General features: G+C 44.2%; 1 long non-coding RNA gene across 1 annotated transcript; it reads right to left on the minus strand.

Annotated features, from left to right (window-relative positions):
* Positions 1 to 632: 632 nt before the first annotated feature.
* On the minus strand, positions 633 to 1,644 carry LOC144953655 (uncharacterized). The gene is made up of 3 exons (XR_013640877.1): positions 1,593 to 1,644; positions 1,070 to 1,130; positions 633 to 651 (listed from the first exon to the last, which is right to left on the minus strand). It is a non-coding gene; the product is annotated as an uncharacterized LOC144953655 (long non-coding RNA).
* Between the last annotated feature and the right edge of the window lie 8,921 nt (positions 1,645 to 10,565).

Consider the following 10,565-nt stretch of genomic DNA (forward strand, 5'->3'; position numbering starts at 1 on the left):
CCTATAGACTGCCATGACCACTGGACAAGCAGATGGTGGCTTACCGTCGCTCAGCAGCTCCAGGGCGCTTCACACTGCCAGGAGCAACAACGGTGGTGGTGGTGGTGGTTTTGCTGGCCGTGGTGGTGCTGGTGGCCGCGGTCCGGAGCCAGTTATGAGCCAGCGCCTGCGCTGGCGTCATACGACAATTCGGATCCCATCTGTTGAGAGACGTACGGGGGACACACGCGGCCACGTGGTGAGAGAGGCATGGTGAGAGCTCTGATGTTCCTTCCCTTCTCCCACGAGGTCCAGGAACGCACAGCAGCAGCGGAAGCCACAGTAGCAGTGGCAGTCCTCTGATGACCAGCAGCGGCTTGGACAGACGTCCCACTCCTCCACAGAGGGCTAACTCCACAGAGGGCCAGTGGTACCGCTTATTGGCAGGTCCACTCAGCGCCACATCTTCCTGGTGATCGGTGGAGAGCGGTCGCAGATCAATTAGAGGGGGGAATCCTCGTGGGGAGGGGGTGGGAGTGGTGGGTGGTTCTTACCGCAAACAGGAGCTGATGAATTCGACAAATTCCGGGTCATCGCTTTTGAGCACCTTATGAAGTGGGAAGCTCCCCGGAACCCTTTTCTTGCCTGGGCAGAACATCTTCCCCCGATGGTCTGCAGGAGCCATGCACAGCAGAATAGACGAAGTCACCAACCACCACATCGCCCATCTACCCACTTACTGACCGATTCATCAACCCACTCATCCACCTACCAACCCATACACTCTTCCACCTACCCAATCGCTCACTCACCTATCCACTTACCCACTCACCAACCCGCTCATCTACCCACCCACCCACCCTCTCACTGACCCGCTCACCCACCCACTCACCCATTCGCCCAATTACCCACCAACCTACTCGCCTACTCACCCACATACCCATCCACTTGCCCACACACCCATTTACCCACCCACACACCCAAGTAATGTAAAATACAAAGACGCCCCCTCCAAAATAAAATAACAACAGCCTGAGGCCACTCCCTAAAACTGAATCCGGTCTGTCATTCACCCCACGCTTCAACTCACCAAAGAACTGCGTTCTGTCGGGTGCTCCATTCACCATGTACCTTGGAGGCATCCCCAGAATCTGCACATGGTTGACATGAAGACAAAGGTCACCCGTATAGCTTCGGCACACTGTAGGGACAAGTGCTGTCAGATCGAGTAGCAAAATTTGCAGCGTTTGTTGAGGGCCAGCACTGTGGCACACAGAGACAGGAGTGGCGGGCCACATTGACCCAGGTACTTTACACACTCCACCAGGTACTCAGTTGAGGCTGTCTCGAACTAGAGGAGGCCCAGGACCAGTTCAGACAATCGTCACTGGTGTTGCCCATGAGCTGAAATCAAACTCAGTTTCTAGCACAGCAGGCTGACCGCTACACTACCGCTCCCCCACACAAACAAGACACACACGTGTACACGCAACATACGACGGCCGTTATTCACAGATCACCAAGTGGCCACCCCCCTCCTGCCACCCCCATAGCCCACGACTCCAAGGAAAGAGAGGGGGATCACGAGCGGACAGACGCCGTGTGGGAAATACCTCTATGCAGCGCGGGAGGTGATCTTCGTGGCTGTTGGACCGGAATAATTCCCTGCCCGTCGCCAACTCAGCCACCGTGCAGCCCAGCGCCCACATATCCACTCCACATGTCAAGCTATAGCCCAGCAACAGCTCCGGAGCCAAGTATTCTAGGGTGCCACCAACATTCATAGCTGTACAAAAATCACAAGGACAACAAACATATGTGCGTGTGTACACACTGTGTCTTAAACAGCATCATCATCAAACACATAAACAGTCACATGTATAGACACTCAGATACTCACACACAGACACACTCAGACAGACACTGACATATAGACACTCACACGGACACAGAGAGACCCATGCATAAAGACAGCCATACAGACACCCACACGCAGACACTCACACACCCAGGTGAGGTCACTCACGTTGACTTTCCACGAAAAAGCTCGTGCCAAAGTCCGTGATCCTCACGGTGCCAGTCACGGTGTCTTTGACGAGAACATTTTCCTGGAGGAGGGGTACAATGAATTCAAACTCAGAGGTTATGCCAATATCATTCAGCCAGCAGTGGATCAATCACATACCACGACACACGCTAAACAGGGGAACTAGATGAGGCATAGCGCTGTCGACAAGCATCAGTCAAGTGCAATATTCGCTGTTTTCTGACAGCTGTCACTCGGCGGTGCCCCTTTCAAATGTGTCAAAATTAAATTTCGATTTAAAGCTTTCGTGACTGCAGGGATTCATCTTCTTGGTTCTTTCGGTAAAGTCATCACGTAGAAGGGAAGTAATACAATAATAAAACTAAAACATAATAAAAAACATAATAAAAAAAAGGTGAAAACCAGGTCAACTGAGGACGACTGCTTGCGTTGTGGCCGAAACGTCGTGAGAATTGTTTTAATTTTATTATTGTATTACTTCCCTTCTACGTGACTTTACCGAAAGAACCAAGAAGATGAATCCCTGCAGTCGCGAAAGCTTTAAATCCGAAAACAATACGATCATTTTATTATGTTTTATTTTTATTATGTTTTTTTATCTTTTATTAAGTTTTATTTTTATTATATTATTACTTCCCTTCTACGTGACTTTACCGAAAGAACCAAGAAGATGTGTCAAAATTGTAGATGTGAGTAGAGGCGTGTCACGTTCAAAGCACTCTCAGGCACCATCAAAGTGAAGGGGGGTGGCTCTATTGACAACCGATTGCCGTTGCTCCAACAGGAGAGCTGCTTGGAGCTCACAGCTGGATGAGTGCCCGTTAACGAGTTAGAGACAAAAAGCCACGCACAAGAGAGTGCACGGATTCCGTGACGCTTTCCACTGCACCTTTGTCTTTGGACGTTTTCAATTTGCAGATTGGAATTCGATAACGAGCAGTTGTCAGGCCAAAATGCACATTTCGCACGTTTTAAAAAAAATGTATTTTTGACTCTGTTTCATGTCTCCCAGGGTTTGGGGCAACGCTGATCAACGTTGCCGGTTTTCTCTCTGGTGAGTCCCCAAGAGCGACACGACTCTACACGATAGTTTAATTCATACCAGATCACATTCACCAGAGGAGCATGGCCCTGCCTCCTTCCAGTGAGATGGGCAGAGCTTACATATCGACCCTGTGACCAACATGGCCGGTTTTCTCTGTGGAACGAGTCCCCAATAAAGATACACCTCTGCAATCTTAATTTGTAGCTTTCGTGACTGCAGGAATTACTCTTTGGTTCTTCCGGTAAAGTCACGTATAAAGCTTGCGTACTTTGTCACCCGTCGTCCTACTCATTGACATGCTAATTTTTTCTCTGCCCCCTCCCTCTCTCCGCCCCCACCCCCCTCTCTCTATTTAAGGCCTCGTCACAGAGACGTTCTCTCTCTGTGTGCCGATGTGTGTTCTCTCTCTATGTATCTTTGCGATATCTGTCTGCTTATATGTCTGCCTATAGTTTTCTGGTTAGATTTTTGTTGCTATTTCTTTTATACCTGATGATGATTGCTTGTGTTGCAATCGAAACGTCGTCGTATGCTATTATTTAATTTATTATTTTATCTTTATACGTGACTTTACCGAAAGAACCAAAGAGTGATACACCTCTGCACCAAAGTGAAAGCTGAACGCTGTGTCCACTCACTGGCTTGATGTCCGCGTGGACGATTTTCCTGGAATGTATGTGGCGCAAGAACTTGAGGATGCCCCTGGTGTAGGTTTTCACCATCGCCATGTCCAACCGTCGGAGCCCCGCATTTCTAATCACTTCATGAAGGCTCTCCCTGTGAGAGAGGCAGAAGCAGCAACAAAAACACGGCATCAGTACCATCCCCTACAATGCTGCACTGATTCTGATAACGATAATCATGATAATTGGTTTTTTACCCTTCTATCTGGCAACAAAACTGACAACTTTTTACAAGGAGTCATGGTTGCATAGACCGCAATACCTGCAGTCATAATACAAACAAAAGTTACGTCTTTGGCTGCAGTCATAATACAAACAAAAGTTACGTCTTTTGTTTGTATTATGACTGCAGGTATTGCGGTCTATGCAAACATGACTCCTTGTAAAAGGTGTCAGTTTTATTGCCAGATAGAAGGGTAAAAAACCAATTATCATATTTTTACTGGCAAATGAGGTTCCCATGGTGTAAACGATAATCATGTTCATATTGTACGTTCACGTGCACATTTATGACCAATATTAAGAGTTATAGTTCCGTGTGGGTTGAGGTCGTCAATTTACCCATAAACCAAATCAGTTGGCATATCTGCCCACTTGACAACTTGATTTCATTGGCTTTGTTGCCGGGTGGTGGAGGGTTATCCATTGGGAGAAGATAAAAACTCCACACAGAACAGAAGCTCGGGATTTTCGCCGAGAGGCACGAGCATCACCACTGCCATGCAGCCACCCTGCTGATTGAGTGGAGGCGTGGGTTGGTGAAACTGGCAGGGCTAATGGAGAAAAGACAAGTGGCCTCCAATGCACCCGTGGCACATGGCAGCTCCACAGGATTACAATGCATGGGTGGCGTGGGCATCTCAACATTAACAGCTTACTCTTTGGTTCTTTCGGTAAAGTCACGTATAAAGATAAAATAATAAATTAAATAATAGCATACGACGTTTCGATTGCAACACAAGCAATCATCATCAGGTATAAATGAAATGAAATAGCAACACAAATCTAACCAGAAAACTATAGACAGACATATAAGCAGACAGATATCACCAAGATACATATGTCTGTCTATAGTTTTCTGGTTAGATTTTTGTTGCTATTTCATTTATACCTGATGATGATTGCTTGTGTTGCAATCGAAACGTCGTATGCTATTATTTAATTTATTATTTTATCTATATACGTGACTTTACCGAAAGAACCAAAGAGTAATTCCTGCAGTCACGAAAGCTCCACAATTAAGAATTAACAGCTTGCCGCGGGGGCGAGATGACATCTCCCCCGCCTGGTATGGAGGAGGTCCTAGGTTTGATCCCGACCGTGATGCCTGTAGATTTGGAGATTGCATGTTCTCCCCGTGGGCATGTGAATTTTTCTGTGGGTCCACTGGTTTTCCCCTCCACATTTATAATCAAAATGCTACTTTTAGATTTAAAGCTTTCGTGACTGCAGGGATTCATCTTCTTGGTTCTTTCGGTAAAGTCACGTAGAAGGGAAGTAATAAAATAATAAAAATAAAACATAATAAAATAATTCTCACGACGTTTCGGCCACAACGCAAGTAGCCGTCCTCAGGTGAAGAACAGGTCTGTCGGGAAGACAGAAGAACAGGTCTGTCGGGAAGACAGACTCTGTCTCCCCGACAGACCTGTTCTTCACCTGAGGATGGCTACTTGCGTTGTGGCCGAAACGTCGTGAGAATTATTTTATTATGTTTTATTTTTATTATTTTATTATTTCCATTCTACGTGACTTTACCGAAAGAACCAAGAAGAAAAATGCTACTTTGTTAAGCTTTTATTTGTGGTCTGGTCGCTTCTAAAAAATAACGAAAGTTTGTTAAGTTAGTTGACCACGCTATTTACAGAGGGGGGGGGCATGAGCTACATACTTCAACAGCTCCATGACGATACAGTAGTGTCCTCTGAAATGAAATCTGTTCAGGACTTCGATGACGTTGAAATCTTCATCACTGCCCTCGCCCTGAAGTTCCAGAGCTATCTGGAGCTCCATCTTCTGGTATGTTTCCTGCTTGGAGCTGCACAGAGGAAGTCCACAAATGAAGAGCCTACATTTGCTGTAGGGATATCCAGAGCCAAATTCTACTCAGAATAAAATAATTCAATATGAATTCACCAGGTCTAACAGCACCAGGAGTTCCAGTAGCACACTTGACTATCATTGGTGAGGAGCTCCCACAGAGGGAGCAGGAGCCGGCGTAGGGCACCCAATAAGATTTGAAAGTGAAGAACCATTCAAATCGGATTGGTCATTTGAGAAATCTAAATGCAAACGCATGTTAACACAACGCATTAATTCTAGATTTGAAGCTTTCGTAACTGCAAGGATTCATATTCTTAGGTTTTTTCGGTAAAGTCATGTAGGTAAAAAAATTAAATTAATAAAAGTAAAATAAAAATAAAATAAAAATCACGACGTTTCGGAGGCAACATAAGCCTCCGTCTTCAGGTGGAACCGTCACAGCCACGACAGCTGTATCAAGTAAATGAGAGATTACAAGAGCTACCACTCCGTATATATAATGGTTGGAGAGGGGGGAAGGGCCAAGTACGGCACACTTTTTATTAATATGGTAAGGTAAGGCTTAAGACTAAGAATAGACTGCATAACAAATGAATGAGCCTTTGTTATGGAGAGAGGTTCGGTTTGTGACTAATGCCTAGCCTACATAATAAAATGCTGCAAATGAGACCGAGCCTCTGCCATGTAGATGGTAATAGGCTACATAACAAAAGACTGAGCCTTCATTATGGAGAGGTTCGGTTTGTGACTAAGCCTGGCCTACATGACAAAAGTGTGAAAAAAGAAAGCTAAACCTGCTAAAACAGAACTGGCTGTCTATCAGGATTCGGAAGTGAAGAGCCATTCAAATCGGATTGGTCATTTGAGAAATCTAAATGCAAATGCATGTTAACACAACGCATTTTCACTTCAATGTGCCTCTTACATTCGGGCACACTTTTCGCATAACGCAGAATGTGCCCGTAATAACACGAACGCGCCCATTGCAACACGGAACGCTTCTCGTTATAACATAGAACACGCCTGTTAAAGCACAGAACACGCCCGTTATAACACAATCTGTGAGTAGTCGACAACAAACTACTTTCTTGAGCTGCAATGATACATTACTCGCAATGATAAAGTAACGTGACGGCATACCCTCAGTTATTGGTCTCGTCATCTCAAGGTGTATGAGTGCATTGTATCTCGCCAAACATTATTATTACATTATTTATGGGAAAATTATTTTCGCTCAATATCTTTTTGCTGAACGCGGAACTTTTCAGGAATGTATCTACAGCATTAAATGAGGAATTACCGTAATGTGCAGGTAATCTTTCAGCAATGGGATGTTTTGCCCCAATATTAGTTTACACTGTGTGTGTGTATTTTAAGCTTTAGGGAGGAAAAATCTGAGAACCCAGAAGGAACTGATGCAGAACAGGGGTAGAACATGCAAACTCCATACAGGAGGGTACCCGAATCAGGAGTCGAACCCAGGCCCCCCTTCTCGCTTTGATGCACGAGTGTCATCACTGCCAATTTTGGAGCTTTCGTGACTGCAGGAATTATTCTTTGGTTCTTTCGGTTAAGTCACGTATAAAGATAAAATAATGAAAATAATACATTACATTTCGATATTTTACTAGGTTATTTAATTTTAGTGTGTCTTTCTCCTAATTTTCAAGCTTGCGTACCGTACCACGTCGTCGTCCACTCATTGACATGCTAATTTTTTCTCTGCCCCCTCCCTCTCTCCGCCCCCGCCCCCTCTCTATATTTAAGGCCTCGTCACAGAAACGACCTCTCTCTTTCTGCCGATACGTGTTCTCTCTCTGTGTGTCTTTGTGATGTCGGTCTGCTTGTGTGTCTGTCTATAGTTTTCTAGTTAGATTTTTGTTGCTATTTCTTTTATACCTGATGAAGATTGCTTGTGTTGCAATCGAAACGTCGTAGTATGCTATTATTTAATTTATTATTTTATCTTTATACGTGACTTTACCGAAAGAACCAAAGAATAATGTCATCACTGCATCGCACGGCTGCCCGTGGCAACGGACTTAACAACATCGGCCTCGTGACGGCGCGGCTCTGAAGTCTTACCTCGATGGTGACACCAGGATCTTGATGGCCACCAGGATGTTCCTTTTGTGATCAAGGCACTGGATCACCTGGCCTTGACCTCCTTCTCCAATCTTCTTCAGCACCTCATAGCGATAGCGGAGGTGCTCATGCCGGAACTGCACAAAAGGTGCAATCATTTAAAGTGAATATAATTAAAATCCCAAAGTTTAAGAAGTGAGAATGTATATTCTTTGGGATATGCAAATTCCTTTGTCAAGGCGCTCTTCCCCCTCCAACCCAGCTTAAATATACGCTGCCAAGCCTGGTGGTGTTCATTCAGACGCTGTCTTCCCGACAGACCTGTTCTTCACCTGAGGACGGCTGCTTGCGTTGTGGCCGAAACGTCGTGAGAATTATTTTATTATGTTTTATTTTTATTATTTTATTATTTCCATTCTACGTGACTTTTCCCGAAAGAACCAAGAAGATGAAACAGCTTAACAGCCCATTGGATTTCCTGCAGTATAAATACTTCTGATTCTACTGGGCACGTGTTAACAAAGAGCTTCACAGCCCATCGGATTTCCTGCGTCATTCAGACGCTGTCTTTCTAACAGACCTGTTCTTCACCTGAGGACGGCTGCTTGCGTTGTGGCCGAAACGTCGTGAGAATTGTATTTTATTATGTTTTATTTTTATTATTTTATTATGTTTTATTTTATTATTTTATTATGTTTTATTTTTATTATTTTATTATGTTTTATTTTTATTATTTTATTATTTCCATTCTACGTGACTTTACCGAAAGAACCAAGAAGATCTTTCGGTAAAGTCACGTACATAGATTGAAAGAAAATAACAAAAAACTAAAAACAATCAAGGGTTGCCGGGTGAAAATTATCATGTTAATGACAGATTAGTATGTTAATGGAATATCGCAGAGCCGCAACCGAGGGGTCGGCATGCAAAGTGGCTGTGTTAGTGTGAAAGCGCAAGTTTGAAATGGGCATAAAGCACGACTATCATCAGAAGGTGGTAGGATGGGAAGATCATAGCCAGTTATGACTTAAACTGGTTGATAACGTCCTTCCAATGATTACTCAGTTTGTACCCATCTTCTCGGTTTAAATTGTGTCTGTGTCGATAAAAATGGATGGCTTCATGAATGAATCTTTGTTGATAGCCAGTGGGCTTGCAAAGTACCTTCGTCATAGAGAAATTAATTTCGTGTGAGCCCACCGCATTAAAACAATGATCAGCCACGGCTGAGGTATTGGTCCTACCGTGTTTCAGATCCTACCTAGTTTTGGATTGGTCTTATATTCACGAACATCAGGCAGATCTGAAACTGTCGGGTTGGCTGCCCAGCACTTGCATTAATATTGGCTGCTGACATTTGGGCTATGCCCATTTCAAACCCTAATAAACAGTTTGCCTTTGGAAGCTAACCCCCCTTTTCCTGAAGACGACCGATTGTGTTGCGATTGAAACGTTGTAGTTTTACTTTTTGTTATTTTCTTTGAACCTATCTACTTGACTTTACCGAAATACCCAAAAAATATGAATTCTTGCAGTCACGAAAGCTTTAAGTCAAGGATTTAAGTGAGAATGTAATTTTCTAATGTATTTTCTGTAATGATTACGTTGTTTTAAATCTGTCATTGTGGAATGTTCTGATGTCTGCTGGCTAAGTCACCCTTAAAAAAGAGCTTCTTAGCTCAATGGGCTTTACTCGCGATAAAAAATCCTGATTCTGAAGTGCATTGGTGTGTGTGATAGCCCTGGTTGGTACTTCAGGTGCAATAACAAGAAGCCAAAAACCCCGCTACCGATGGGCCCTGTGACCGCCCCCACAGCTGGTGTTTTGTTGCGAGCCTCACCAGAATGTAATTTCGTTCTTGGTCGTCGTATCCATCATTGTTGCATCCCTCAGATTTGTTGAAAAGTGCAAAGTACCACACTTCCTGCATGGCTGCGAGTTCTAGCTTCTCACGGTGGGTCAAGTGAGGGCCAAAGAGAGCCATGATTTCTGCAGACATGAGAATAACGACAACAGCTGTGTGATCCCAAAGTTGAGCAATTTGTAGGAAACAATTACAGGATTGGGATGTTTTGGCCAATACCAGTTATGTCTGTATGTATGTTGAACTTCTTTTGCACCGTACGTAGCCAATGGTGCCAAATGGATACGCGGGGGAAGGACAATAAACTAAACATGAAAAGTTCTAAAGAAAGTAGTTTTCAATTTAGATGATTTAAAAGTGTATAGCTCCAGTGGCTTCCTAATCATCTTCTTGGTTCTTTCGGTAAAGTCACATAGAAGGGAAGTAATAAAATAATAAAAATAAAACATAATAAAACCGAAAGAACCAAGAAGATGAATCCCTGCAGTTACGAAAGCTTTAAATCGAAATTTGGCTTCCTAATATCGGAAGTGCATCTGAAAGCGTGTGATGTGCTGAAGCCAGAGCACATATAATCATCCCCATGCAACATGGCCACCATGATACAGTCCCCCATGCAACACGGCTACCATTAAGTCCCGCATGCAACACTGCCAACATGAAGTCCCTCATGCAACTTGGCCACCTGGATATCACCCATGCATCATGGCCGCTATGAAATCTCCAATGCATCACGGTCACTGTGACATCCACCATGTAACATGGCCGCTATGAAATCTCCAATGCATCACGGTCACTGTGACATCCACCATGCATCA

This window comes from Lampetra fluviatilis, chromosome 80 (genome assembly GCF_964198595.1).
Source record: "Lampetra fluviatilis chromosome 80, kcLamFluv1.1, whole genome shotgun sequence".
Lineage (NCBI taxonomy): Eukaryota > Metazoa > Chordata > Hyperoartia > Petromyzontiformes > Petromyzontidae > Lampetra > Lampetra fluviatilis.